Raw genomic sequence first — 24036 nt, forward strand, 5'->3', positions numbered from 1 at the left:
TGCTTTTTAAAATCATATATGTTTGATGATTTGAGGGTTGCATGAAGCTTTTCTTTTTTTAAATAAACCTCTTCCTACAAAAAACAATCAAGAAAGAAAGTTCTTTACATAAAAGGTACTGGAATAACTGGATATCTCCATGGAAAAAAAATGAACCTTAATCCTAACTTCACACCTTACACAAAAATTAATTCATAAACACTCATAAACCAACAGACAAGAAAAGGTAAGACCTGTAATGTAAAACCTTCGAGAGAAAACAGAGAAGAAAGAGGTCATGACCTTGGGGTAGGAAAATACTTTTTAAAGAACATGGAAAGCACAAACCACAAAAGAAAAAAGTCGTGAGTCTTTAACAAAATTAAATTATTAGTCAAACTATAAACTGGGAGATAATATACGTAATACATATATTTGACAAAGGATTGATCTTTAGAATATAGTAAAAATCTTACGATTCCATAATAGGACAACAAACAACCCAAAAAAAGTGAGCAAAAGATTTGAAGACACTCAAAACAGAATGGCCAAAAAGCACATTAAAATGTCCTTGACACCACGAGCTGTCAGGGAAATACAGAATCAAAATGAAATTCTGCCCTCTAGAATTGCTGAAATTAAAAAAAAAAAACAAAACCTGACAGTATCAAGTTTTGTCCAGAATGTGGGGCAACTGGAAATTTCATACACTGTTGGTTGTAATGCAAATTGATACAATCACTTTTATAATCAGTTTGGAAATTTCTCATCAAGTTAAATTTACATCTACCATGACCAAGCAATTTTTTTTTTTTTTTTGGTGAGGAAGATCAGCCCTGTGCTAACATCTGCCAATCCTCTTTTTTTGCTGAGGAAGACTGGCCCTGGGCTAACATCTGTGCCCATCTTTCTCCACTTTATATGGGACGCCACCACAGCATGGCCTGATAAGCAGTGTGTCAGTGCGTGCCCGGGATCCAAACTGGTGAACCCTGGGCCGCTTCAGCGGAGCATGCGCACTTAACCGCTTGCGCCACTGGGCCGGCCCCGACCAAGCAATTTTACTCGTAGGTATTTACCCAAGAGAAATGAAAACATATGTCCACACGAAGACTTGTCCATGCTTGTTCTTAGTACCTTTATTCACAAAAGATAATAACAGGAAACAACCCAAATTTTCATCAACAGGGCAGTGATTCAACTGTGGTATATTTATCCAATGGGATACTACGCAGCAACAAAAAAAGAGTAAACTGTTATAAGCAACAAAATAGATAAATCTCAAACCCATTATGCTGAGTAAAAGAAGCAAGACACATCAGACTGTATTCTATATTTAGTTTTAGAATGGATAAAAAATAATTTATAGAAATAGAAATTAGATGAGCGGTTGCTCAGAGAGGAGTATGAGTTGGAGTATTGATAGCAAAAGGAACATGAAATAATTTTCTGGAGTGACAGAAATATTAAAAAAAACAAATTAAAACAATAATCTAAAGCAATCAGGCTTTCATTTATCCTATGATTACCCAATTGCTCTTCTTGTGTCTGCATCCTAACCAGCCTCCTAAGAACTTCCTTAGCCTCTTAGATTAGTTAAAAATGAGCCACAAAGGCTGAGGAATCTGAGTGTTTAAATATGTTTTGTTGTGGACATATCTTTCTCTTAAAGCAATGACAAAGCTTAGCAAAGCCTCTGCCAGTGGAAGTATGCTTGACAAAGAAAAGCAGATAACTTAATGAGGCCCAAGTGGGTGTGATTCTAAATGCAGCACGTTTGGAGGAAGAACACCTGTGCCAGGTCATGGCCCAGCCTAGTGCCCTGATCAGAAAGGCTGACGACGACGTGGGAAGTAGGTAACTGGGCACAGCGAGAATTTCCTCCTGTGCTAATAGAGTCGAGCTGATGCTCTACCGTTCTCTAGCCTGAAGTATTAAGGGGAGGGAGCCTGAGATTCCAGCTCCTATGACTGGGTGTATTCCTTGTGGAAAGTCAGAACACGAGAGGCCACAGCAAGGTGAGTTGTGTCATACCTCCATCTCCTTTATAGTCCACTCACTTGTACCCCATCTCCTTTATAGTTTTTGCCATGCTAATTTGCCGTTTGATCATAAACCAAAGTGAAAAACAACCTTAGCAGAATCTGAATCTCTATTCTGAAAAAAATCTTTGAGCTTGCATAAGCTTGTGTTGTCTGGTCTGGCTCAATGCCGTACAGACAAGGTCAGTTTTTAACGAGAACTTTTTCATCTTGGCTGTTCCACCAGTGATTTCATAAAAAATGTTTGAGGGCAAAATTAACGTTTTATCAGTGTATCAGATTCATCTTTCAAACGTAAACACTATTTGTGATTGGAGATTGACAAGCTTACATCTGCAAAGCTCTGAAGATTGTCATTTTAGGGTAGAAAATATCTTATTAATCAGAATGTTAAATAATCCACAGTCCTTATATAATGTGTTATTATTTATCAGTTTTGAGCAGATCTATTTCCAAAGGGGAGAAACAAAATAATTTCAACCAAGTGAGCATAATATTAATGACAGCAGTATTATAAATAAATTTTAAATGATGCCAAAAAGCATGTGACAACAAGAAAAAAAACAATTCTCTTTGAATTTTTTCCCCTTCAGTGTGCAAAACATGCTGCTATACTTTTATCCACAGACTTTGTTTGAAAATTTCTCAACACACAAGCCAACCCCATGTCAACAAAGGATGGGTACTCAGTTTGGTGCAATTAAAAGATTTTTACAACTTCTACAATGTAAATCTGCAGGAAACCAAGAAAACTGGCAATTCATCAAACAATCTGATTGAAGGGAAGAAACAAACAGGGTGTAGATGAACCACTGAAAAGACTACTATTTTTTTCTGTGATATTAACATAGTAATGATCTTAGGGCCCCAGGAATATGAATTTCAGGCCCCTTTACATAAGCTCTCTTTGAACTAGGAATTATTCCAATATGATGTGAATATCCCTTTACATCCCTCCTTCTCATGATCTAACTTGGAGCCTGTGTCCCTAAGCAGCTGTGTTGCCATTCCTCAAATAGGACAAACAAGACAGGGACACTGTAGGAAGCAGTGGTTCTCTGTGTGACACTGCTCAAAAGGAAGATTGTTTCCAGTTTAAAGTTTGCTATTTTGACATAAGTAAGTGGAGTATGATATGAAGATGAGCTATCTATTTATACCTAAGTACATTGACTTCTAAGACCTGTTCTGCTGATTTTCATACCTGAAAACTAAGTTATTATTTATGCTTATACTGCCAACAGAAGGTATTGAGCCAAGAAATGGATTTTGTCATATCAATATTTTTTTCCAGGGCTTTATCCAATGGATAGCAGTCTAAAAGAGAGGTGTTATGTAACTGTCAAATGCCAAATACACAAACAGGAACATTAGCCCACGTGGATGGATTATAGGATGCCTCTTAGAATTTTTAGTTGTGTTTTGCACAAGTTTATGTTCTAGAAAATTTATAGATTCAACATAATCCCAATCTAAATCCAAGCTGTATTTTTTTTTTAGAAATCACCAAGCTGATTCTGAATTTCAGCTGGTGATATTGGTGAAAACGTAGACACATAAATCGACAGAACAGAACTGAGAGTCAGAAGTAGACCCACACATATTTGATCAATTGATTTTTGGCAGACGTGCAAAGGCAATTTAATGGAGAAAGTATAGTATTTTCAGCAAATGATGTTAAAGCAATTGGACACAGCAAAAAAATGAACTTGACCCATACCTTATACTTTATACCAAAAGTGACTCAAAACAGATCATAGACTTAAGTGTAAAATCTAAAACTATCAAATTTCTAGAAGAGAAAATCTTTTTGACTTCAGACCAGACAAAATTTTCTTAGATACGACAGATGCCAAAAGCACCAAAAGAAAAAGTGATAAATTGGATTTCATCAAAATGAAAACTTGCTTTGCAAAACTGCTAAAAGAATGAAAAGATAAGCCATAGACCTCATTAAAATATGTGCAAAACATATATCTAATGAAAAACTATCTAGATTATATAAGGAACTCTCAAAACTCAATAAGAAAACAAAGAATAAAATTTCCAAAGTGGGCAATAGATCTGTAAAAATATATCACCAAAGAAGATAGATGGATCACAAGTAACCATGTGGAATGATGGTCAACATCATTAGTCATTAGGGACATGCAAATTAAACTATAATGAAATATCAGTACAAACTATTAGAATGGGTAAATTGTTTTAAAAAACCTGACAATACCAAGTCTGAACAAGCATTCTGAGCAAATGGAATTCTTGTACATTGCTGGTGGGATTACAATATGGTACAGCCACTGTGGAAGACAATTTGCCAGTTTCTTTTAAAGTTAAACATAGAGTTACCATGTCACCTAACAGTCCACTACCAGGTATTTACCCAAGAGAAATAAAAGCTTATGTTTACACAAAAACCTATACACAAACATTGATAGCAACTTTATTTGTAATCACCAAAAACTGGAAACAACCCAGATATCCTTCAACTGGTGCATAGATAAGCAAACTGTGGTACATCCATACAGCGGAATTCTATTCAGCAATAAAAAAAGAATGCACTATCAATTCATGTAAGAATATGGATAAATCTTATATGTGTTTTGCTAAGTGAAAGAAGCCAGACCCAAAAGGCTATATAGTGTATGATTCAATTTACAAGACGTTCTGGAAACGGCAAAACTGTGGAGACAGAAAACAAGTAAGTGGTTGCCAGAGTTTGGGGGTGGGGACAGGGTTTGGCTACAGAGGGGCTTGGGGAAATGTTTTGGGGTGAAGGAGCTGTTCTATATCTTTATTGTGGTGGTAGTTATACGACTTATGCATTTGTCAAAAGTTATAGACCTATATACTACAAAGAGTGAATTTTACTGTAATTTTTTTTTTAATGTAAAAAAGAAAGAACTAGCACCTAGAGCTTAAAAAAATCATATTGTAGCTCACTGAGGGTAAGGACCTTGGCTTCTTTTTCATCCTAGTTCCATTCAAGTGTGTGTGTGTGTGTGTGTGTGTGTGTTTAATGCTTGTTTAAAGTGAATTTTCCCTACATCAGGTCATAGTAAGATTTCTGCAGTCAGAACACTTCTGTGTTCTTGAAACCAACTAGATTTATTTTTACAGGTGATTTGTTTTTTTTAAATACACATAGGAAAAGAAATAAATAAAGGAGATCATTCATTAAAGCATCCCCAAGGCATTCCTCAGAATTTTTTTTTGTTATGTAACAAAAGAAGACTTTATTTTATAATGTATCTTCATAAATAAGAGCTTTTCCCCCAAAATGAACCAAAGATGTATTTTTTTAAAAGGCAGAAATAACAGAAGAGAAATACATGTGACCCTTTAAAATGTTTTTCTTTCCCCCTGCTTTTGAAAATGTGACAGCCCCTCGCCTCCAGCACCTCAGCTGCACAATCAGGACGCGGAAGGATTATTAACGAGGGCGCTCCCATTCTGTTTTCAAACCCACATAATACTGCTTAAGAAAATAGCCTTGCTGAAAGAATATTATGCATCTTTCACACTGTACTTGGAGATTTCTGACAGCCAGATCCAAAAAAGTACAACACTCTGTAGTCTGTGTCAACCAGAACGACTTTTCTTTACATGGAATCAAGAGCAGCGTCCCTTTCCCCCCGAGGTTCTCCCAGCCTCGTCTTCCCCAAGTCAGACGTGTCAGGGGAAACTACGTCGTGCTGTGGGATGCAGACGTAGTTAATATAAAGAAATGGTACTGTCGTTTCTGCACTTACGGTGGTGACAATCTAAAAAGTTCTCATGACAGCAGAAATGACACTTTTGACATGCTATATATAGAGACAGAAGTGTACAATTTAGAATCTGAAATGGATCGTGACTCAGTCTGCTTGTTCTCACACTTTGTATTGTTTCTTGGCACCACTGTGTGTCTTAAAGCACACACCAGTTCTGCCAGTAACAGACCTCCTTAGCTGATCCTCATTATCACCATGGCACAGAATCAAACCCCCATTCAGTTCTCTCCGCTTTTAAGAAAAGTATCTTGTAAGCCTTACATCAATGTCACGTTAGAGAACCAGGGAGCTCCCTGCCTATGGATTTGCCCTATTGAATGGAAAACAAGTAAACAGATTAATCAGTGCCAGTGCAGTAGTAAAGGAAAGCTCCTAGCCCTAACACCTACCCCCCGAGCTAACCAACATCAGGGAAAACAATCTGCTGTCTCTGGGGCAATAACCTTCGCTAAATCGGGAACATTGATGTTTTCCATTCTTCTCTACAAACTTCACTCTTCATTGGGAGGGAATGAGAAGAAACTCTTCCAACTTGACTTTCGTCTGAAAGGCTGTGCATATTCTGTTTGCCATCCTGACTGCTTTTATAGTAACGGAAAAATTTCTGAGTAATGGAAAATATCCTGAGGCCATGATGGTTCCTGAGAATAAAATAAGCAGAAAATGGGATGGAAGAGAGAAGGCAATAGCAGGCCCAGAGACAGTGTAGGAAAGAGAGGCTGAGGGGAGTCAAGAGGGGTCAGTGTCTGGGCAGACTGGAGAACACTCCCTTCCAGAGTTTCATGAGGGCCACAGATCTTGATGTAAATGCTCTTCTCTGCTCAGGCAGCTACCTCTGCTGCCTTTTGGGTAATTCGGGGTTCTGCTCTTCATATCCAGCTTCATTACTTACCTCCAAGGCATTTTCCATAGAAAGGACATTTGTTCTTCATGTTCCATCCCATGTTGTAAGGTACCACAACTCTCCTACCGCCACGAAGAATCTTCTTTTGCTTGCCTCTGGATTATAATGTATAAGCACCCACTTACCACCCCCATGCACACACACAACACACACAAAACAAACAGCAACTTTGTCTGTACATCTCTGTATCCCATATTTCCAAAACTGTTAGCTTGTAAAAGAACTGGTAACATTTAGACATGTTTTTGTGTTTTCTATGCTCATTCATGAAGCTCTTTTTTGGTGTGTGAGGAAAATCAGCCCTGAGCTAACACCTGATGCCAGTTCTCCTCTTTTTTTTGAGGAAGACTGGCCCTGGGCTAACATCCATGCCCATCTTCTTCTACTTTATACGGGACGCTGCCACAGTGTGGCTTGACAATCGGTGCTTTGGTGTGCGTCCGGGATGCGAACCTGCGAACCCCGGGCCACTGTAGCGGAGCGCGTGCACTTAACCACTGCACCACCAGGCCGGCCCCGTGAAGCTGTTTTTTTATTGAGTGTTGTATATAATTAGTTTTGTTCTGAAGTTTTTTACAAAGTGAAAAAAAATAGTTTTATGTATTAAAAAACATGATCATTTTTAAAAATCAGAAGAAACAAAATTATAATAAAGAAAATTTGTAAAATACTGTCATTCCGTTATACAAAAACAATGTGTATTACCTTTTAATATATTATGTCCTTGACACTTGTTTCATTTAATATGTCATGAATCTTTTAGAATGTGTATTAGTTAGGATTGGCCAATTTATGCTGCACTAACAAAAATACCCAAATCTCAGCAGTTGAATACCACAAAAGTTTATTTCTTGCTCATGTTACATATCCCAAATGGGTCACTGGAGGGCTCTGTACTACGCATTCACTTAGGGAGCCAGGCTGATGGAAGCTCCATCATCTTGTAGCTGCAAAGTTTGGAAAGCCCTGCCTCCTCAATTTTCAAAGCAAGAGAAGGAAGAGATTGGAGAATCTTACAAGGGATTTTAATTGCCTCAGGCTGGAAGTGACACACCTGACTTCCACACTTTGTTGGTCAGAATGGGTTATATGGCTCTACCTAACTGCAGGGGTATGACAGGAAATAAAAGGAATCAGTGAAACGTTTAGTAGGCATTACTGTCTCTGCCACATCATTTCAATAAATATGGATCTAACTCATGACTTTGGTGGCTAAAGAATTCTTTAAATGGATACATCATAATTTTTTTAATCAACTATAGTTGAACATTGAAATTGTTGTGATTTTTTACTACTCTAAATGACTCAGTGACAAACATCCTTCTATCTACATCTTTGAATACTTTTCTAATTGTTTCCTTAGGATAAATTTCTATAATTTGAATTGCTAGGTCAAAGCATTTACACAGTTTAAGATTTTTATGTGTAATGTTAAAAATATCCTCCAGAGTGGATGTCCGCATTTACATGGTCACAGTAATAATGGATGTGCTCACTTCTTCATACCTTCATCTACTATTCATCGTGTACTCTTGCCAGCAAGATGGGGATGGGGAGAAAAGAAACTTCATTGTTTTATTTATTTGATTCTTTGACCTATGCTTTAAAATGCTTCATTGTTCTAGGGGAAATCTCAGGACAATTCAGGATTTCAGAAGTAGGACCGTACAACAATTTGTATGCAATGAGAAAAATTAAATAATTTCCATATAAATTATTATTATAAAAATATCTTTTAAAACTATGTATTAAATAATTCACCTACTTATATATAAAAAGCAAATTCAATTGCTCAAAGTTTTGAAGCAGCTCTTTTATAATCTCGGAGGTTTTGGCAGGATTTCCTTACCAACAGCAAGTAAAATGTTGCCAATTTTGAAGAACAAATTTTCAAGTATTTTCTTCAATAATATATATAAATCATTAATAATTTTTATCCCAAACAATATTACTAGAATTTTAAAAAATAGATTAGGTGGATGGATGGATTCAGCATTTTGGAGAGGTCTGTGAATCAATTGTCTGAATCAAAGTATATTGAAATATTATAAAGTATATTGAAATATATTATTAAATAGTATATGATAAATATTATAATCTTGATAAGACTGTAAAAATCATTATCCTATTAAAAGAAAGTTCACCTGTCTAGTTAAATTTTCAAAAAGTGTATGACATACAGAAAAATCATATTGAACACAAAGAACAAAGTAAACATGATGCACCAGAATTTTTGACAAATGAATCTAAATAAATGTTGCTAAATTAACGAGCACATTGTTGGTTTGAAGAGAGAGGGAGTGAAAAAGTTCATCCCATCTGCTTTTCCTCACGATTTTCCTACCTCCAGTGTTCAATTTTCTTATTAACTTTATGAGGTGACTTCATCAAGTTTATCAGCTGACAAGAAGGCTCTACTATATTTCATTGTTCCTATGGCATACTTTTTCTTGGTTCACATTTTCATGTTTCTGAAATTGGGATGCATTTTATGGTTGCTCCTAGCTAGGCAGGAGTCATGACTTTTAGTCACTGTCAGTGTGCACATGTCAGAGCTTAGAGGATGGAGGAAGCGCTTAGAAGAACGTCTTGGAGACAACAGAGGAGCACTCAGGAAGTGGTCTATCACCAGTGCTTTTGATAGCACAGAGGACAACATTGTGTGGAAAAGTAACATCAACAATCCTGAGTATGTGAGGAATTGGACTGTGAACGCAAAGGTTTAGGAATACCTTATCCAATTTATTTGCTTATATTTTCATTTTCATGTAGGCTCAAGAGTGATATGTGATGAAAATCTATATATGTGAGTGATAAAGTGTTCTATCCTAGTTTAATTGCAGCATTTTTCCTTCTTTACAAGTGATGGTATCTCAGAGTCAATAAAATAGAGTTATAGAGAATAAAAGACGACAAAAGATTGAAGACTTGAAAGAGGGGTTAAGATACTGGAAGAGGTGAAAGTGGATAAGGTCAGACATAAGTAGAGGAGTTATCTTGGGAAAGAAGGTGAAATTCTTTCTCTGTTGGAAGGAAAAGAGAAGATGAACTTTCTTCCTGTAATACTCTATTGTTCCTTATACCCACCTCCCACTCATGCTGCTGCAGAAATCCAAGTCAGTCTGTCGAAAGGAAGTGATGTTCCTGTTTGCACATTGACACCAACGAATCTGAATAATAAAAGCTGGCATTTATAGAACACATGCTCTATTCCAGGCATTACACTGGGTACTTTATATGCAGGTCAGAAGAAAAAAAATTGAAAGTGCACTTGTTTAAGGGTCCTAACGTGGATAGTTTAAGTTAAGGCAGTAGGGTTACCCAAAGATGTTTTGAACGAGGAGGAGGAAGAAGAGGAGGAGAATGAGGAAGAGAAGGAGAAGGAGAAGGTAAAGGCAAGGGCGAAGGCGAAAGGCTAACAGGCAACCCGTAGGTTCCACGGCTCTAGTGCTCTACAGAAGATATTGGGGCATGCTAATGTAAGGTCATCTGTGGGAACATATTCAACTTTGGAGTAAAGTGAAAAATTTGGAATAGCCTTTATAGAAAATAAAAATAAATAACATTTATAGAGCACATCCATAGACCGGGCAGTAGGCTAAGTGTTTTAGGTTCATTCTTTCATTTACTTACAAGAAAGAAATTATTGGGAGGCGGTATAGTGAAGTGCCATAGATCATGGGTTCTGGAGGTTTAGATCCTGGCTCTGCTATGTGTTAACTATGTAGCCTTGATCACGTTAGTTACCCTCTTGGTCCCTCAGTTTCCTCATCTCTAAAATGGAGATAATAACAGTGCCTCCTTCATCATGTTTTTGTAAGGATGAAATGAGTTAATTGTAAGGGCCTTTTACTTTCGCCTTTTTAATGCATGAAAAGATCAAGACAGATAAAGGAATCTGTGTGATGGTTACTATGATAAAACATATGTTTCAGATAAGGAAACTAAAGCACTAGGGTCATATGCTCAGTAAGTGACAGATTTGTGACTTGTTCTTAGGCTCTCTTGATGCCAAATCTTATATTGTCTCCCTAATATCATTGGGACTCAACTTAAGATGAAAAACAATTGCTACGCAACAGAGTAGACCCAGTTAAATAGCATGGCCTATTAGTGAAATCATTCAATGGGTTTGGTCACTTAAACTTCTGCAGACTGTTGTAGAAAGTGATGAACATGTGGATGATATTGATGTATGTGTATAAATTAACCTATTTTTCTTTGTATATTTTACATATGTATGCTTATATATACATAATTGCAATATAGTATATTTTAGACAAAACACAAAAACCAGAATTCATTAAGGATGATGGAAAGATCTTCTAGCTTGGTAATCATTAAGGACATTTAAATTAAAGTAGGGAGATTTCATTTTATACCCATTGGATCGGCAAACAGTCTGACAATATAAAGTGTTGGTGAATATTTAGAGAAAGAGGAATTATCAAACATTGCTGGTGGGAATGTAAATTCATATAATCCCTTTAGGGAACCAATTGGGACCATGTAGTAAAGATGAAAGGACTCATATTCTACAACCCAGCAATTCCACTTGGAGGTGTAGGCACCCATAGAGAGTTCTTATACGTGTGCAGAGAAATGTGTAAGGGTATTCATACAGTATTGTGTATAATAGTGAAAAACCGGAAATATCTAATAGGGGAATGGGGAAATAAATTATAGTATAGTCAATTATACAATGAAATGCTACATACAGTTAAAGTGAACAAACTGGTTACATATGTATTTATATGGACAACTTAAAACACAAGGTTGAGTGATACAAAGCAAGTTTAAGAATATGTACAGCATGAGTGTATTTATGAATAATTAAAAGAACATATGAGGCAATATCATATATTATTTATACATAGATGCATATATAAAATGACCTAGAAGCATATACAAAACCTAAAAGTATACAAATCAAATAATGATAGCCTCTGGAGAATGAATGAGGGAGGGGAATAGTGTGGGGAAGAGTATGAAATACTGTTTCAAATTTATCTGAAATGCTCTATTTTTTAAAAATCTGAAACAAAAGCTATAAGCATTAGTTGGTTCTGGAAAGTATACAGTATATAAATGATTGTGTGTGTGTGTGTTTGCATTTTTACTGTATTTTTAAAATGTTTCCTCCAAAATATTAAATGGGTAGCCAGAGTTTCCAAGAGGTCACTGAAATGGGGAGGTGGTATTGTTGAATGCACAATATGGACTTCAAAAGGAAAGTGATTGGCTCTAAAATGCGTCCCTCAACCCGGCTAGTCAATCAGACTACTTTCTCTTCTAAATTTTTTCACAACCAAATGCAAGTGTTACTTTGGGAGGTTAACCTCTTGACCCAGTGGCATAGTAACATGGATTAATTTTCCAGATTAGCAGAAAGCACTGCATGGCTTCAAGGAAAGAGACAGGGCAAGATGAGTAATTTTAATCAGTAGTGCTCAGATTGTGATAATCCTCAGCAACTTCCCTGTGGACACTGTTCAAGACAATCTGTAAATTGTAAGATTTAAAAGTAAAAGCCCAGAGTTGAGGATGTTGGGGGGTGGGGCAGGGCAAGGCATCTGGGGCGTGTGGAGTGGATGTCTTGCTCGGCTGGGACAGAGAGGGAGAGCTCTGCAACTTGAAGAATGTGAACCAGCCAGTCCTGCTCCCCAACATCTGACCTCCCACGGGGTTCCTGGAACCGCCTGACTCTCCCTTTGTTTTCAGGCCTGGTACGGGGTTGTGGCTCAGCTTATCAGTCAGCATTTATTGACTCTCCCTCACGCTTCAGGAATACTGTACTCAGTGGAGTGGATACAAAAGAAATAGAAATAGAAACCACTTAGAAGGGGAATGGAGTAACTATATTAAAAATCTCTTTAGTAACAACTTTAAGAAAAGATTTTTGATCAACTATACATACTCTTCCTGCCATCACAACTCATAAATCAACAAATAAAATTCCTTTGGAATAGGACTTCTCTGGTGAGCTAATTTTAGGCTTAGATTTTCTGGGTTAAGTTGTCTTTTTCTTCCTTTCGATTAACCTTCCTTAACAGAGAAGTCTCACTTCTGGCATGTAGTGACTTCTGCCCAAACTTCCCTTGATTTTATAAATTTTCCACAAAGGCCAACTATGAAATATTTCCAGAGTCTCAATTTCCTTCTTTTCAACTTTTATTTTTCCCTCAGAGGAATGCATAGCCACAATGACATGTAAATGCTACTTGGGCTCATTTGACGTATTGCTCAGAAAACCTTTCTAATCCTTAATAACATTTTCTCTTCTGTTTGTTATTGCTGTGCATGGTGCTGACACGCTTAGAAAGTTTGTGGTCTTTCCCAGCACCTGCTTTTGTCAAATATGCAATTGAATTTTTCACAGTTGAACTCTAACATTTCTCTCCTAACTGAGAGAAGTTTCACAACACATTTGAAATATTTCCGAGGCTGGGCATATGTTCCTGTTTATCCAACACAAAGCTGAGGCCTCTTTGAACTTTCATCTCCTGATAATGTGCCTCATATTTTAACATCATAACACTCTAAGATTGGAACTGTTTGGAGGCTTTTGTGCCTTCCAAAGTATCTCCTCCTTTTTCTCTCCTCGGTTTTCCTCCTCCCTCATTTTAAACAGCTGTCTAAGGGCTCCAATAGAAGAGTGTATTGGTGGTCAGTGCCAATAAACCTTTGGTGTGTACCCTCCGTTTTCTCAGTGGGGAATTTTCTAAGAATCTTGATCTTATACATAGTTAAAAATCCTGCAAGTTCCAATACACCGTTATGGGTGTGAGAAGCCCCATCTATGCCAAACGGCTTTGCTCCCCGAGTTGAGCCCCTTCCCTTTTTTCTCAGATGCATTTCTAGCCTCCCTCTCAATTCCATTTCTGATGTGTTACTTCCACAGGTCATGAGAGGCTAGCATAACACAGCCTCATCTCCGTTAGGAAATGTAATGATGTGGGTACAGGTTGGATATACTAAACTACTAAACTCATCTGGAATCTCTGTCAGGTTTGACTTTTTATCTTTCATGGGTTTTTAAAAAAATTTTAAATCTGGCTCAGAGAAGCCTGAAAATGACTTTTCTATGGCTCTTTAACACCTTCTTCACACATCACAAGAATATTATCCAGGATGCATTTGGCCCCCTATGTGCCATGAAACCTTGGTGAGATATTTCTCTGGAGCTCCTCCAAAGTTGGAGGAGCCCACATGGCATTCTTTTACACCTCTAGGAAAGAAAGGAGGTATTCAAACTACATTTGCTGGCTGTTTTCTTGGTTGGCTCCAAAATACCAGCTTTACTTGAGCATTGGCACCTTATGCTAAGAAAATATTACCTTCTCAGTCCCTCTTTTTAGGTAGACTTAGACATATTCTTCACCTCTTCTTGTCTTCTCCTCCTCCCTCTTATGAAAGAGCATAATTCGTCTTTCAAATGAGTTCTCAGGGAATGGATAAAGTGACAAAATGTTTTAAGACGTAATAATTATTTGGGTTGCACAAAAGCAAAACTTTAACACTGTTGTCCAAAAGATTAGAACTTCCAATTTTAAGAAAATTTACAATTACAGCATCTCACGTGAGCTGACTTTATTTTGGTCTAATGTTGTCTGCACTATTACTTATCTTTGGGTTCTTCATAAAAAAAAATTTATAAGTTCAAGCTGTCATCATAATTATGCTTATGTCTTCCTGGAAATTTGCTTGAGTGATTGGGCAAAAATGAACTTCTCAGCAATTCTTTTCTTCATCTATATTTAGAAGCTTAATTTTTCTATATGTCTTTTGTCCGTGATTGTATTTGCAAAGAAGAAAGTAGCAATTAATTAATTTGTTTGGTATAGATACACTGACAAAATAATCGGGTCATCTGGGATCCACTCTAGGGCCTAAAATATCTGACCAAACTGTCTATACTGCAACATTACTTGGATTACTAGATGAGGCTTCCTGAAAATTTTAATTAGAAAGATGGCACAGTCAATATTTATTTCCCAAGAGATCCAATGCAGCAGAAAAATCTAATCATAAGGAAGTTTTGTCCTTAGTTTGGCTATCTAAAATAATAAAATGTTCCTAACTAAGCATCATATCAACTCACATAACTTAGAAAATCTATGCAAACAGATTCTCCAGATGTGTGGTCAGCGGTCATGTGAGGCAGGGAAATCTATTTACTATCTTCAGTTTTCAGTATATCCTGGATTTCTCATAAGTTTCTGATAGAATGAATCATGTTTTAAATCAAAGATTTTAGAAAGACTTATTAGCAGTGGATCAAGGTCTACATTTCCATTTTCTGCATAATCATTTAGGGACTGTCACCTAACTGATTCTCTTTTTTCTAATCTTTCTCTTTTCTAATTCATTTGTCACACATTTGTTAGGCACTTATTTATAAATTCAGCTATTATCTCTGAAAAGACTAGAAATTCCAAGACAAAATAGGCTTTTAAATATCTGCCAAGTTAACTGAGTATAACAGTTTTTTACCTTTACCTTTTCCTGTAATTCACATAACTGTGTATCACTGGCACTTTCCAAGGACTTTTCTTTACAGTAAAATACCTGTGTGCTATACACCCACTGACTGTGTGTACTGTACTGCTGGGCATGAAATTGAGAAGTATGCTAGAGATATATGAAAGAACGTCTACTAATTCAAATCACCTTTCTGAAAAAAAATTACGTGAAAAGGAAATACATGAAACCTGAGAAAGGAATCAGAATTAAGAATTGAAGTATAAAGTAACAGCACTAGTGATGTGCGTTGTTTTCAGTTAAACATTTCACTTCAAACAGTGGTCCAAAAAATTATTGTAATTATGATTCTAATGCACAACGTGAATGTCAAAATGATTTTTAAAAGAAAGTACCAAATGATACTATATTTTAGTATCAAGTAGATGAAACTAAACATTCAGATTATATCATTGCGGGTGATGAAGGGCAATAGAGGGGAAGGTAGAAAGAAGTTTGCTATATTCCTTATCTTGAATAAAAGGATTCAAAAGACGAGTTCATTATTTTTAGTTTTTACTATTATTATTTTTCAAGTTATAAGAGTAGTTATTGTTTATTATAGGCCATTTAAAAAAACAGCTTCTATTTACTGTTTAATTTTTTTCTTTATATACTTTTTGTTTTTCCAATATTTCTGAAACAAGCCAGTTTACGTACACTTATTTCAGATATTACTTGGACATATTCTGCAAAATGAAATTCTAATAGTGCTTCCTCTAAATACATAAAATTTAGGATTTTTACTCAATCAGGATTCAATGATGAAATTCCAAGACCAAGATTTAATTTGTATTTTCTTGTCCCTAAGAATCTGTTGTCAAGCCTGCTAATTACAGGCAAAATGGCCAAATATATTAACAAATCAGGAAGGAAAGGGGCTAATTCATGGATCCAGGACAATTGTGTATGTCGGTTTTGTCTATGATATTATTGAGACTTACTTTAAGCACATGGGGGAAAATGGATCTCCCTGGGAAGCAAAGTTATCAGTAAACCAGTGGAAGAAAGAGGAGACCTGACCAGTCTCTGCTGAAAGATTCAGTCAGGGTGTGGGGGAGGACATGGGAAGGAGTGGCAAGAGACGGGTCACCAGCAAGCCTATATTCCCATCAGAGGCCCAGCATGTCTTCTACAGGTTATCCTGATTCCCCCAGATTCAGTTTATGTGTTTTTAAATTAGTCAGCTTTCTCTTGTCCACATCACAGAAATTGTAGATGAGCACTGAGCTGGAGGATTGGCTGCCCGAGCTGCTGTTGAGTCATTCTCTTACTAATGACAGGAAGGAAATGAACGCTACCTAGGGAAGTACAAAATGAGCATAATGGCAAGCAATGATTTGCCTTTTGCTAAAGCAATAACTTCATTGGGATTTGAGAGAATATGAGGAAATCCTTGGAGAAAAAACACAGGTTTCAAGAATCTTAAGCAAGCTAGCAATTCCACATGCATATTGCCATTTTATTTTTAAAGAGACAAAAAAAAAGAGGAACTGACTATTTGAATATATGCAGCAATTGTATTCTTGGTATACCGCCATACCACTTTAAAAAACTTACCTTTATTTACATATATTAGGAACAATAATGAAATGCTTAATGATGGGGTGCTTAAAAATGAGTTGAGGAATATTCTTCACATATTTGAGGCTACCTAATCATACTTTTGAAATATTTTGAAATAATATAGGCAACTTAAAAATGAAAATCTTCAGTGGCATAGTTGTTAAGTTTGTGTGCTCCACTTTGGCGGCCCGGGGTTCACAGGTTTGAATTCCAGGTGTGGACTGACACACCACTCATCAAGTCATGCTGTGGCAGTGTCCCACATACAAAATAGAGGAAGACGGGCACAGATGTTAGCTCAGGGCCAGTCTTCCTCACCAAAAAAAAGAAAAGAAAACCTTCCTTATTTGTTGAAAAACTGTATGAAAAGTGTTTTTAAAAGAACATTCCTGCCTGTTTGAAAGCTTCTTGCGTTTTATTAGCAGATGAAAATATGGAAAAAACACAAATCAACTCCAACTATTGACTGATTCGTTAATTCAATACTTTTTTTATCATTGACTATGTTAGGTGCTGAGGTACATACTCTCTGCTCTCGGGCAACTAGCACAACAACACAACAAAACAATCCTTAAAGCTAAAAATCTACCTCGAGAGGAAAATATCCAAAATAATGGCACTTGTCCTAGGGTGGTCAGATTGTGGGTGACCTTTTCCTCTTCTCTCTGTTTTCTCATATTCCTATAGTGTGAATATTATCCTTCAAGTACCACTGATTGAGATCATTGTGCTAAGTGCTTTATAAACATTGTCTCATTAATCTTAATGATTAATAACAATCCCTATTTTATACTTGTAGAACCTATGGCTTAAAAAGATTAAAAATCATACCTTGGGCACTTATCATAGAGTAATTTGAAACTTGGTTGGTTTTCCTCTGAATGTTCACAAATGAAACATTAGCAAATTACAGAACTTTTAAAATCCTATTTGCTCCCCCAGAATATGATATAACATGTTAAAAGATAAAGTAAAATAAAATTTGCCTGGAATTTAACTTTGTAAATTATATTTTTTGCAAGAAATATAGCAATTCTTTATTTTCTTTAAATCGATTCAATTTCCAACTGTTCCCCTTCCCACTGGGCTGGTGGGCAACTCATCTGTCATTCTCAAAGCTCTTCCTCCCCAAGGTTGCATCAGGGATCCAATATTATAAACAAGTTTCAAGGTATTCTGGAGAACCTGTGGACACTGGTTATCGGTCTCCACTGGTAGGTACTGAAATGTCCAAGCCACCAGTCAGGGTAACTCTACAGTTTTTTTTTATTATGTTTTAGGCATAGGGATCTTTGGAGAGGTTGAAAACTTGTAGCCATTCCTCTTTGGAGTCTTGCAATCTCTTTGGGGCATTGTCAGAGAACAGGGAGTAGGTCCCTTGGCCCCCAAACAGCTATAAGATGTAAAACCTCTGTTGGTGTTGTATGAAACTATCATTTCCCCATATCCTCGCTAATCCTTGTGAGAGGTACAGGTTAACTTGTCCAAGACTGATCTCCTCTAGGCTGGCTTGCCAAAGAGAGAGCTGGACTCCTGCAAAGCTCTATGGAAAACTGGTGATGACCTATGTTTAAGGCCGCCAATACTTGTCAGGCTCAAGGCTTGGACCCCAGTTCCTCACTCCATCATGTCAGTTGAGGAGGCAGTGCTTGCTCAACTATGAGGCAATGGGATGAATTCTTTGCTAACTTGCTACAACATGCAGCTATGGATGTAAGGCTTAGATCCCACCTACCTGACTCCCAAGAAAGGGACTGGCATTCTTCCCACTGTGAACACCAAACTAGCAGCTTAGAACTGTAGCAAAGGTTCAGCATATCATGTTGCTATTGAATCCTGGCTTTTAAATCCCCTAGGAAAGGGGTTGGCCTTTCCCTAATCCTGCAGTGTAAAAACCTTGCAGCCCAAGGATCTGAGTTGCTTTCCCAGACTGGGGAATCGGGCTCTACTACATCGCCCGTGCGGTGCTCCAGAGCCCCTGCTACTGCTCCTGCCCCCTTGGCTATCCCCCAGGAAATGCTACTCAAGCAAGCATGGCGTGTGAGACGTGTGGCCGCTTGAACTCATTTACACAGTACTTTGACATTATCAAATTAATTTTTTTCTTGCTAACCTGAAGGGTATAGAATGATTTATATTATGCTTTTAATATCCATTTCCTTGAATATTAAAGGACTGAGCATCTTTCCATATGTTTATTGGTCATTTTTACTTTCTCCTCTGTGAAGTTCTTGTTCACAGTCTTGGCCTTTTTCTTATTAATTGGTAGAAGTTTACTGAAAACCAATCTTCTGTCTCTTATATGTGCTGCAAACCTTTCTTCCCACTGTTTCTCTTCTAACTTTATTTATGGTATCCACATTTCCAGTCCTGACTTTCATCCAAGTTTAAATCCCCTATATTTTTTCTTTTTTAAAAAAAATCTGATCTTATTTATTTGTTACTCTTAGAAAATCTTTCTTTTTAATTTTATTGAGCTCATATTGGCTTTTAACATTGTGTGATTTTCAGATGTCCACTATTATATTTCAGTTTCTGTATAGCTTGCATTGTGTTCACCACTAATAGTCTAGTTTTTATCCATCACCATACACATGTCTCCCTTTACCCCTTTTGCCAACCCCCTTTTCCTCTGGTAACCACTTATCTATTCTCCTTATCCATGTGTTTGTTTATCTTCCACATACGGGTGAAATCATACAGTACTTGTCTTTCTCTGTCTGACTTATTTCGCTTAGCATTACACCGTCAAGGTCCATCCATGTTGTTGCAAATGGCACAATTTTGTCTTTTTTCATGGCTGAATAGTATTACAATGTATATATATACCACATCTTTATCCAGTCATCCGCTGATGGGCACTTGGGTTGCTTCCATGTCTTGGCTACTGTGAATAAAGCTGCGATGAACATAGGGGTGCATAAATCTTTTTGAATTGTTCATTTCATATTCTTTGGATAAATACCTAGTAGTAGGATAGATGGATCATATGGTATTTCTATTTTTAGTTTTTTGAGAAATCTCCATACTGTTTTCCTTAGTGGCTGCACCAGTTTGCATTCCCACCAGCAGCGTATGAGGCTTCCCTTTTCTCCAATCCTCTCCAACACTTATTTCTTGTCTTGTTAATGATAGCCATTCTGATAGTTGTGAGATGATATCTCATTATAGTTTTGACTTGCATTTCCCTAATAATTAGTGACATTGAACATCTAGAAAATCTTATTTTTGACTGGACTCAGACTGAGGAGAGAAGCTCTCAGAGAGGACAGCGTCTGTCTCTTGGAAATGTTCCTGGCATTTCTCTTTGGTCTCCCATTCTCTTGGCCAAAAGTTTAGCATATTCTGCAGCCTCTTCCTCATTTTTCTTAGTAAGCTGTTTCTGCAGGGCAATACGTCGATGATCTGTGCTGTAGAACACGTGGAATACAGGGCACTGAATCTTGGGCGCTCTGGTTCTGAGTTTCTTGCCTTCTTTATACAGGGACTTTCTCACAGCATGTTGGTGGACATCGTCTTTTTAGAGAGATGGAAAACTTTGCAGAATCTGCTAGCTCTTTCAGGTCTAGGCCATGAGGCACAGCAGCATCGTCATTTGAGGACTATCCTCTCCATTTTTATAATAACCAAGTTAAGAACACTCAAATTCACATCCACAATGCAATGCCAAACAGAGCAGATTTGCACCTTCCTCCTCCAATTCTCCTTGGTCTATCACAGGGAAGCCCCCTACTCAATAGCAGATGAACGTGGCGAACATGGCCATGGGTCCAGACACACTGGGTCACAGGGAAACCTTGTTTGTTGTTCTTACCACATAACCCTTCCACTCTTCCTTCACTCAGAGCATCAGCAGCAACTTCTGTGGCCATATGCTTCCTAACAAAAGTATGAAGTTTCCATTCACCATCCATTTCAATGTGTTTCTGGCAGCTAGTGGCTGGGAAGAAGATATTCATCTTCACCCTGAAGCTGCTGCTTTTCCTCCGAGAGTCTACGAGAAAGAGACAGCCAATCTTGTATTTCTAAGTGTGTATTGGACATCTTTACTTGAATATACACAATGGACTCCTCTTATCTTTCTCTCATGAGCCTCCTTCTCAACTTTTCTGTCTCACATGGTCCCAAACTACTACTGGGCATACTGACTTGAAACACTTATAGTCAATTTGGACTTTTTTTTCTTACCTTTACGCCTTTTCTAAGGACAGTTAATCAAAACACATTTGATGCCAAACAAACACACCATGATATTATTCTTTTGGTTTTTTTCAAAGTTGATAGAGAAAATATTTCATGGTTATTTTTCTTACAAAATGTTCCCTCAGTTCTGAGTTCATAGTTGGAGAAAAAGTGTTTATACAAATAAACTATCATGTGCTAGTTTTTAGTCAATTAAAGCTATACTGTAAAACGTTTCTTTGATTACTTAATATGCAAATAAACTCCCTTATTTACCTTTCCAGAAGAAAGGGTTCTTGGCAAACCTCTTTTCTTACCTTTTGATGGAACAGCGTTTTGTGGGTATGTGGGCGCTCTGGAGAGGGCCAGCTCTTGCTGTGGCTCTTTCTCCTGGCCACCTGTCTTCCTCCGTGGTTACCTCCAGTCCCATCTATGGGAATTTCTGTGCGAGTTTACTATGTCACCTTTGTACGTGAGCCATACAACCATTGAAATTTTATTTCTCAATAGCCACCTAGGTGGAAAAAAAAATCAGCTGTGATTGTAATTTTAATGAAGCAGAATTTACATTGTTTCCAGGCTGTCTGCCAATTTGCTATTTAGAAAAGTTAACCCAGATGCAGTTTAATCAGTTTGTCTTTTTTTTTTTTAATCACCAAAAATTCTCTTGTCAAGATCAGACGGAGGGTAATAATATACCCTTAATGGTTTATCACACCAGACAGGAGTCAGTCTCTAACTTCAGTGAATATGCACCAGCTGGCATTTCCCAGAAGCCCTAATGGTCTCATCTCCACTCTTGCCCTTGATTGGCTGCCATCACACTCTCTCCTCTCCTTTCCTCTGTCCAACCTGTTTCTGTTGGCTTCAGCTGATCCATCAGTAGCTGAGGTGTGGCCTCCTGACCAAATAGCTTGGGAAGCAAAATCTGACCTCATTCTAATAGGTCTTCCATTGAACCATAAAATTTTTCATTATATTAAAAATGTCTTTTGAACAGATTTGAATTTTACAAACTCTCACAGAACATTGAGATCACAACTTATGTTTCACAACTGCCATAGCTGATTCCTGTAGCCATCACATTTTATGCTTTATCCTGTTTCTGTTGTTAAAATGTGTATGTGTGTGTGTGTGTGTGTATGCAAACCACTAGAACATTGTGCTATCATACTGGGATACCAAATGTTTGTGTGAGACAGGGTAAGATTGCGGGCCCTGCCCCCAGATGTCCACCTAAAAGTAAGACTATAGTGGCATTGGTAAGCCTGGTATGTAATGTAAAATCAAGAGGCAGAATAGCTCATCTCAGTCCCAAATATGTTGATTATTTTTCTGTAAAAGAATAAATAAAACTTAAGGGCCCATTTCATATCCTCTACCAAAATGTAAATGGCCAGACTCATTCCATGTTCTGTTCTTCACAACCGGCCACTCCCCTAAGTAGGCAATTACTTGACATGTGCGTCCTGGACCTGTTTGCCCTCACATCCCTTCCTTGCCCTTCTCCTGCTCTGCTCTGTATCAAGTGGCACTAATTTCTGTAGCTATGGTTCCCACATTTGGCTGACGTCAGACTGGATTGTGGAGGGGGTGGTGGGGAGGAATAAGCCAGGGTATATCTTCTTCCTTCCCTGCCAGCAGCTTTATGAATCCAGCTCTTGGCAGGCAGGCCAGCTATGGTTCCAGCTTCCACTAGTGCTGGGAACACTACCTTTGTCATTTATCCCTTCAGTCATGGGAGAGGGTGGCTTCCTGCTGTTGTTAATCTTTGGACTACCCCGATGTCCCCTGTTTGGTGTCTGAGATTTTTCATCATCCATGGAATCAATTTTACGCATTAAAGTCTTTTTAACTACTCAGTTGGTTTCTGTTTCCTGGCTAGACTCTGATGATACACATAATTTCCTCAGTACATGTAAAATAACCTTTCAGACTTTTGTTTTTTTAAATCTCTGTAAAGACTGGAAATTTTTCCATCACCCACAGAGGGCAAAGCCGAAAATATAACTGCCAAGGGGGAAGCCCAAAGAATGTGTAACTTTTTAATTCACTCTGCTGCATCTGTTGACTTGCTCTATTTAGAATATAGTATATTTACTTAAAATAAGTATGTCCTCATCAAAGATGGTTGTAGTAAAGGAATCTCTGCTTTGATGAAGCTCAAGAAGTTGAAGTATTGCTTTTTACCTAATTATACCATTTCTCTTGTTAAACCTTACTGATTGTTAGAATCTTTAAAAATAAACTTTTACAAAGAGAATTATTTCAGTAGTTTGTGGAGAAGGAAAAATCAAGCGACATATAACATTTTGCATTATTTTTCTCTGGTTAACTGACACAAAATATGAAACTAATAAAAAATAACAATAGTTTCCAAGGTTTCCCACTTAATTTCAAACTGAAGCAATGACTTAGAGCAGAGGCCTTTCAACCTTGCTGAATGTGACATTAAATACTGACTTTCAGTGCATCGCATCTTCATGTTATTCATCTGTCTGTTTTTCAGTGTAAGATGCCGGAAATTTTATAAAATAAGCAATAAGAATGGGGGGGTTGTGTGTGCGTCACACTTGGTGTTTGTTGCTGTATATTCCCCCTGAAATTAATGGTGAGAGTTCCAAGGAGAAGAAGGCACTGATGAGGAAGCCTTAGATAGGACATTGTAATAAAATAATTAGAATCTGAAATAACTCTTATAACCATTTAAAATTTCCATTCCCCTTTTTCCTTGATTTCTAAAACAAAAACTCTAAGCTTAGTTTTTTAAGTGTCACATTGCTTTTATCAATAATGAAAGTACATGCCATGTACCAAATGTCTGCCTGGGCTAAATGTTTCACTTGCCTATTTCTAATCTCTATCGTAATTCACTAAGTTAGACATTTTCACTCACATTTTACAAACGGGAAAACTGAGACTCAGATGTTAATTAATCACTCAACATTATACAGAATTTAAGTGGCAAAACCAAGATTCAAGACAAGGTAGTGCTCTTTTCATTTCAGTGAATTACTTGTCTGTGAAAGAAGACCAAATGGAAAACATTTTTTGACCCTTTCTTTGTGCATAT

General features: G+C 37.3%; 1 pseudogene; it reads right to left on the bottom strand.

The window, feature by feature from the left end:
- Window positions 1–19993: 19993 nt before the first annotated feature.
- Window positions 19994–20740, bottom strand: LOC147917442 (small ribosomal subunit protein eS6 pseudogene; annotated as a pseudogene).
- Between the last annotated feature and the right edge of the window lie 3296 nt (window positions 20741–24036).

Source organism: Ceratotherium simum, chromosome 3 (assembly GCF_057802395.1).
Source record: "Ceratotherium simum simum isolate JZ-2026a chromosome 3, ASM5780239v1, whole genome shotgun sequence".
Lineage (NCBI taxonomy): Eukaryota > Metazoa > Chordata > Mammalia > Perissodactyla > Rhinocerotidae > Ceratotherium > Ceratotherium simum.